Below are 7,549 nucleotides of genomic sequence, written 5' to 3'. Positions count from 1 at the left end.
TATCAAACATATTTTTATATACATGATCAGTCATAAATATAGGCAATATTTGTTTGATAGCAAGACTGTCTTGTTATAGGTACATCATTGAAACCTAGAGCATGCTAAGGGAGGCGCTCGGACATATCAAACTATCTTTCTTCAGTAACAGACCGCCTGTTCCTCTAGAACTTGAGCTGGGTAACACCCTGGTACTCGCATCTTCCTGACACATATACGGTAGACTAAATACCACTAAACATAAGAACATACAGGTAAGCAACTGTATCATGGAGAAAATAATAAAGATTGGCATAGCTGCACAAATAGAAGCAAGAAACGTTAAGAATGAACAAATGCATTAGTTATTGGGAAAAACAAAGGAAACCATAAGCTGTAATGAAAAGATGGACCCATTTTAGATTTTTATGCTACAATACAGCGACAGGAAAACAAAGGTTCAAGAAAGTATCCCTGGCAGCTGGTCTCAGGTAATAGCAACTAACACCAATGCCTCACCAGCTTTAACGTAAAATCTGACCATATGCGCTCAGGGCGAGTCCAAGTACAGTACAAATTCTTTTCATTCTAGCATCAGCTAATGTCCCTCTTGCTGCTTTGCCAAGTGAAGAATCAATCAGGTGACAGACTCCAGAAATGTTCAGAGGTTTCAGCAAGCAAAATTCATAAATTTCAGAGAAACGACTCAAGGTTCAGATGAGCCTCCCATGGTTTGTATTGCTCCCAGAGAAAAGTGTTGCTAGGACCATGATATTGGATGCTAGGGAAGCCCAATTACAACAAAGTAGATGCCTCACTCGGCTTGAATCTAGTGATTCTATATATAGCCATTACAATGCAGATTGCGGTAAATAAAAGGGAATCAGACAGAAATCTGGAGAGCGACACATCAAAACTTAAACATCAATCTAGAATGGAGCTGCGGTTGTTAAACTTGAATCGGAGGTTGTTACTTATTATGTGAATTGTGTCTCTACTTTCAGTTTCAACAGTTGGCTGGCAACACACATAAACATGGGTCTCAATCGAAGTCTTTCAAGATTTAAATCAATTTCATTCATGCCAAATATTTTCCAATATTATGAGAGAAAAATAAATAAATTACATTGCGAAAGACTGAAAATACCTACTCAGAATTCATGTAATGGGTTTTTCCTTCTGTACACGGTTGATGTATTTATTAAGTCGAGACCCGCAAGCTGCATATGGCAACCAATAAGAACAGAGAAACTCTTGTAGGCACACTCCTTACCATGTTCCCTTTCTTGCTCCAGCACACAATTTTTTTCTTGAAATCCTGGTTGGAAGTTAATTTGATAGCATTGTTTTAACACAAGATTTGATACAATTTGTTACTGGCAACACACATAAACATTCTGCTTGATGATGCATAGTCTAGTGACATGTGTATGTAAATCAAACTGACAACTCAAGATAGAGAGTGCTAATTTTGCTTGTTCTAAGCATATATATACATGTATTTTATATCTACTATAAGTTTAACAAAGCTGAACCAGCAGAGGAAAAACAGGGAATACATGCATATCAGAACATGTAGATGAATAGATCACCAGAGCGCTGCTCGATTGATTCGATTTCTCACCTCTGTATTCGGAGCTGCGGAGTTCCTTGAATTCTTTTTCTCCAGAAGGATTCCTCAATCATACGGATTGGTCAGTTCAATCTGCAAAGCAATTAAGTGAGGCCAGCATAACCAAAATGGAGTATATAAGAGGCTTTGTAGTATAAGAATATCACTCCATTTATCTTTGTTCACTCTAGAAGTTCTATAGTATAAGAATATCACTCCATTTATCTTTTTTTAGTATAACAAAAATGGAGCCACATAAATTAATTCTTGCAAAGGGGAAATGACCCATAACCTGAAGATTGGGAAATTAGAAGAAACAATTCGTCTACAGCTTGTGATCTATAATCTGACCACTGTGATTTCAGCCAAGGAGAGTGGTGCTTCCAGTTTCCATCGAGTGTGACAAATCTGGAAAAACTAAACATGTAAATACATGTGTCATCTGTATATTCATACATATCAGTAGGGATATCATACTATTTTTGCACCTACCAGAAAAAGGAATCAGATTTAAGCAGACAACTAAATATGGAACATGCTGTCAGTTGTGGATGATAGAGTTGAACTTGATTAAATTAAACTTTATTTCAAAAAGATGGTGAGGTGCAAAATCACAATGATATCAAGTGATGCATATTTATTGTCCAACTGATGTGGAACAGATGTCTCTCCTTCAATTCAATCCCCTGAAAATAATCACATCTAACCACCCCATTCTACTGGCTTGATAATAGGCAGGCATAGAACAGATCCCAAAAGAGCAATTTCAGAGAGAAACGCCAAGAGTAAATACCTTGAAAGATTGTTTGGAACTTTCTCCATCTTATTCTAGAAAGGCAACATGATTTTATAATTCTGAAGTAAAAAAGGAACATTGGTAGCCGCTGGACCAAAGTAGCTCACGCCAAGTTGTCAAGCGTGGCTCCTTCACTCAAGCTGTAAAAACGAAAAAAAATAAAGATGAGAAATCCCAAAAGAGAGAAGACAACAGGAAGCAAAGCATGGTCCAGCCCGCCAGCAGATACCTCTTGATATGGCCGTCCCCCAGCCGGCGAGCCTTCCCCAACCGCAACCCTGCCCACATCTGCCGCTCCTTCAAACCCTGCTACTTCCGCCAGCAGCAGCCGTGCCCTTCATGGCCTCCAACTATTCTGCCCTGGCCCGACCCGGCCGCCGTCATGGGCCCTAGCGACGGGAGGTGGTCGGCCGTGGTGACGGCGAACCCCAGCTCGCCCCCGCATCATAGACAAAGAAGCCGTCGGCGCCCTGGAACCGAACCCCCCAGATCGGGGCCCGGAGTAGCGGCTCCCGCTTCTGTCGTCTCGCGCCCGAGCGCCGCCGCTTCGCAACTCGACGCCGCCATCGGAGCATCTCTGCCGCCGCTGCTCCTCTCGCGCTGCGGCCGACACAGAGCTCAGGAAGGAGGAGTTAGCTAGAAGAGAGAGGAGGAGACGAGTGCGTGTGGCGGTGGCACTGATCCGGGAAGGAGGAGGGAGGAGGAAGAGAGGAATGGGGTGTGGCGGCTGTGAGAGGGAGGAGGGAGGAGTGCGTGGCTGTGGATCGGGAGCTAGGGTTGGTGCGGTCGTGCCCAATGGGCTCCTCGCTCCAGCCCCAGGCAAGCCACAGGACGCGCGACGCGGCGCGCGCGAGGAAAGGCTCACCCGGCCGAAATTGACCCGCTGCTGACCCAGCCACTGCAAGCGTGAGACGAGTCCACTTGTCATTGGGCAGTAAAATGACTGCAAGGTGAAAAATAATTTAACTGCAAGTGAAGATCCAACGGTACAACTGAGTTGGAGGGGCAGATCGGACGGCCAATGAGGCTCCAATCGGGAGAGCCTTCTGAAGATGAGTTAGCTAACCTCATTATTGTTTTATAAATGCGCCGAACGCGGAAGGAAGGAGGGAAAGCCGAGCACACTCTCTCAGCTCAGTAGATCGTGGAACAGGGTAGCACACACACAAAGCTCTACGGGCTACTTTGAAAAAGGAGTATGATCTGTGTGCGTTCGGCCTATCCATATTGACAAGTTTGGACCAGGCTATAGTTCTTCTATTTGATTTATATCGCCGCAACTTTGAGAGCAATTAGTTGACGAGGGCTCCTTCGACAGCCTCGCAATCAGTGCCACTTGAAGCACTCTCAGTCGCCCGTCACGTGTCGTGTTCTGGATGCTCCCTCTGGATTTTGTTTTTTTATTTTTCCACGGCGTTTTCGGCTTTTAAAACTTTTTTTTACCTTTTGGTTTTCCACAGCTCTTCCTTAGCTTTTTCTGATTAAAAAAGTCAATTTTTTTACACGAAAAACGTGTTTTTTTTTCTTTCCCAAGTCACGGTTTTGCTTTTGCGAGAGTCACAGCCGTGCCTCTCGAAAACCGAAAAAAACGTGTTTTCTGTTTTTTTTCTTCCGCGAGAGGCACGCCCGTGCCTCTCGGAAACAAAAAAAACACATTTTTTTCCTTCCGCGAGAGACACGGTTTTGCTTTCACGAGAGGCACGGTTGTACTTTCGCGAGAGGCATGGTTGTGTCTCTCGTAAACGGAAAAAAACATATTTCTTTTTTTCTCTTTCGCGAGAGTTAAGGTTTTGCTTCCGCGAGAGGCACGGCCGTGCCTTTCTCTTTTTTTTTCCTTTCGCGAGAGGCACGATTTTGGTTTCGCGTGACACACGGTTATGATTTCGCGATAGGCACGTACGTGCCTCTTTCGGAAAGCGAAAAAACCCGTACTTTCGGTTTGGTTTTTTCGTCCATTTTTTCATGAAAAAAATTTCGTCAAAACCTATCAACATTGGATCTAGTTTTGAAGACCCCGATGCGAGGAATCCAACGGTGAAAATGGTTCGAGATTTAGATGCGCGATTTAAGAGATAAAACATTTTGAATAAACGGATCTAGAAAAAAGGGAAAACTTCCGGGTTGCGACAAGTGGCACGTTAAGGTGGGAGTGATCTTTGCAATGAGTACTCCTCAATTAGTGACTCCGTACAACTTTGGCCTAGATTTTTAATGATATGGACTAGGCCGAGCACATTAAGCACCAGACTGTCGGGCGAACTTTTTTTTTGGACCAGATGAACCTTGTTTCTTTTATATGATAATACGTGTCTCATTAATAAAATAAGGAAAACGTTTAAAAACAACCGAATTATTTCCGGACTAAACAAGCCGTCTCGCCCGCGTGACACGCATCCTCGTGGGGCCACACTCCGCATCGCTGCCTTATCCTTATCCCCAGTGTCAAGGCGAGCCGCTCGTTCCCTTTCCTCTTCCTAGCGAGATCTCTATTCCTCTTTCATCTTGTAGCTCTGTCACACAACGAACAATCTTCTGCTTCGCTATCGGCCCTCGTCGGAACAGCCGTGGGGCGGCTTGCAGCAGCGGCCGACAATTTTGTAGCACACCTGCATCGACCTGCAGCTCCCTGCACCGGCGAACTGCAGCATCCATATTGACCTGCAGCTCCGCTGCGCTGGCTGGCTGCAGCCGGTGTTTGTGAGCGTGGTGGTGCTGCGAGGGAGTGCCCACTGTTGGTAGAGCATGCTGATGTAGCATCTCTGGTGGTGTGGCAGCAGAGCGCCGATGCAGCGTCTCCGGTGGTGCGGGAGCAGAGCACCGATGCAATGTCTCTGGTGGCGCTGGAATGACTCCGTCTCCTTACTGCCGCCGACGATGCTGCAATGAAGCGGGGGGCCTTGGCGTGACAAGTCGAGGATGACAACGCTCGGCCGGAGTTTTAACTGAAGGAAATATGCCCTGAAGGCAATAATAAAGTTGTTATTTTATATTTCCTTATTCATGATAAATGTTTATTATTTATGCTAAAATTGTATTAAGCGGAAACTTGATACATGTGTGAGTACATAGACAAAACACCATGTCCCTAGTATGTCTCTGCTAGACTAGCTCGTTGATCAAAGATGGTTAAGTTTCCTAGCCATGGACATGTGTTGTCATTTGATGAATGGGATCACATCATTATTGGAATGATGTGATGGACAAGACCCATCCGTTAGCATAACATAATGATTGTTCAAGTTTTATTGCTACTGCTTTCTTCGTGTCAAATATATATTCCTCCGACTATGAGATTATGCAACTCCTGGAGACCGGAGGAATGCCTTGTGTGCTATCAAACGTCACAACGGAACTGAGTGATTATAGAGATGTTGTACAGGTATCTCCAAAGGTATTTGTTGGGTTGGCATAGATCGAGATTAGAATTTGTCACTTCGAGCATCGGTGAGGTATCTCTGGGCCCTCTCGGTAATGCACATCATATGAAGCCTTGCAAGCAATGTGACTAATGAATTAGTTACGGGGTGATGCACTATGAAACGGGTAAAGAGACTTGCCAGTAATGAGATTAAACTAGGTATGAAGATACCGACGATCGAATCTCAGGCAAGTAACATACCGATGACAAAGGGAATAACGTATGTTGACATTGTGGTTCGACCGATAAAGATCTTCGTAGAATATGTGGGAATCAATATGAGCATCTAGGTTCCGCTGTTGGTTATTGACCGGAGAGGTGTCTCGGTCATGTCTACAATTTCTCGAACCCGTAGGGTCCACACGCTTAACGTTCGATGACGATATGTATTATATGAGTTATGTGTTTTGGTGACCGAAGGTTGTTCGGAGTCCCGGATGAGATCAAGGACATGACGAGGAGTCTCGAAATGGTTGAGAGGTAAAGATTGATATATTGGAAGGTTATATACGGACACTGGAATGGTTCCGGAAAGATTCGGAAATTTTTCGGAGTACCGGGAGGTTACTGGAACCCCCCGGGAAAGTTAATGGGCCTCCTGGGCCTTAGTGGAGAGGGGGAGGCAGGCCACACGAGGTGGCACCCCCCATGGCAGTCCGAATTGGACAAGGGGTGGGGTGCGCCCACCCTTTCCTTATCCCTCTCCCCCTCTTTCCCCTTTCCCCCTCTCCGTTGGAAGGAAGGGGGGAGCCGACTAGGACTAGGAGTCCTAGTGGGACTCCCCCCACTTGGCGCGCCTCTAGGGCCGGTCGGCCTCCCCCTCCTCCTTTATATACGGGGGCAAGGGGCACCCCAAAGACACATCAATTGTCTTAGCCGTGTGCGGTGCCTCCCTCCACCGTTTACTCCTCCGATCATATTGTCGTAGTGCTTAGGCGAAGCCCTGCGCAGATCACTTCACTAACACCGTCATCACGCCGTGGTGCTGATGGAACTCATCGACTCCTTCGTGCCTCTACTGGATCAAGAGTTCGAGGGACGTCATCGAGCTGAACGTGTGCAGAACTCAGAGGTGTCGTACGTTTGGTACTTGATCGGTTGATTCGAGAAGATGTTCGACTACATCAACCGCGTTAAGTTAAGACTTCCACTTTCGGTCTACAAGGGTACGTGGACACACTCTCCCCTCTCGCTGCTATGCCTCTCCTAGATAGATCTTGCGTGAGCGTAGGAATTTTTTTGAAATTGCATGCTACATTTCCCAACAGTGGTATTCGAGCCAGGTCTATGCGTAGATGATATGCACGAGTAGAACACAAAGAGTTGTGGGCGGTGATCGTCATACTGCTTACCACCAATGTCTTATTTTGATTCGGCGGTATTGTTGGATGAAGCGGCCCAGACCAACCTTACATGACAACGTTCATGAGACCGGTTCCACCGACAAACATGCAACTAGTTTTGCATAAAGGTGGCTGGCGGGTGTCTCTTTCCCCAACTTTAGTTGAATTGAATTTGATTGCGGTTGGTCCTTGTGAAGGTTAAAACAACAAACTTGATAAATCACCGTCGTGGTTTTTGTGCCGTAGGTATGTACGGTTCATGCTAGCAGCCCGTAGCGGCCACGTAAAACTTGCAACAAACAAAGTAGAGGATGTCTAACTTGTTTTTGTAGGGCATGTTGTGATGGGATATGGTCAAGACATGATGTGATATAAAGATTGCTGTATGAGATGATCATGTT

General features: G+C 45.6%; 1 long non-coding RNA gene across 4 annotated transcripts; it reads right to left on the bottom strand.

The window, feature by feature from the left end:
• On the bottom strand, positions 1-3,196 carry LOC123046764 (uncharacterized). 4 transcript variants are annotated; one of them, XR_006422586.1, is made up of 5 exons: positions 2,617-3,194; positions 2,385-2,527; positions 1,884-1,999; positions 1,604-1,684; positions 1-1,297 (listed from the first exon to the last, which is right to left on the bottom strand). It is a non-coding gene; the product is annotated as an uncharacterized lncRNA (long non-coding RNA). The 4 variants fall into 4 exon arrangements; XR_006422588.1 differs by having other exon boundaries at positions 1-1,684; positions 1,884-2,008; positions 2,617-3,196; XR_006422585.1 differs by having other exon boundaries at positions 1-1,684; positions 2,617-3,193.
• Between the last annotated feature and the right edge of the window lie 4,353 nt (positions 3,197-7,549).

This window comes from Triticum aestivum, chromosome 2B (genome assembly GCF_018294505.1).
Source record: "Triticum aestivum cultivar Chinese Spring chromosome 2B, IWGSC CS RefSeq v2.1, whole genome shotgun sequence".
Classification (NCBI taxonomy): Eukaryota; Viridiplantae; Streptophyta; class Magnoliopsida; order Poales; family Poaceae; genus Triticum; species Triticum aestivum.
Note: the sequence above shows the minus strand (reverse complement) of the source record. Positions and strands in the feature narration are given on the sequence as shown.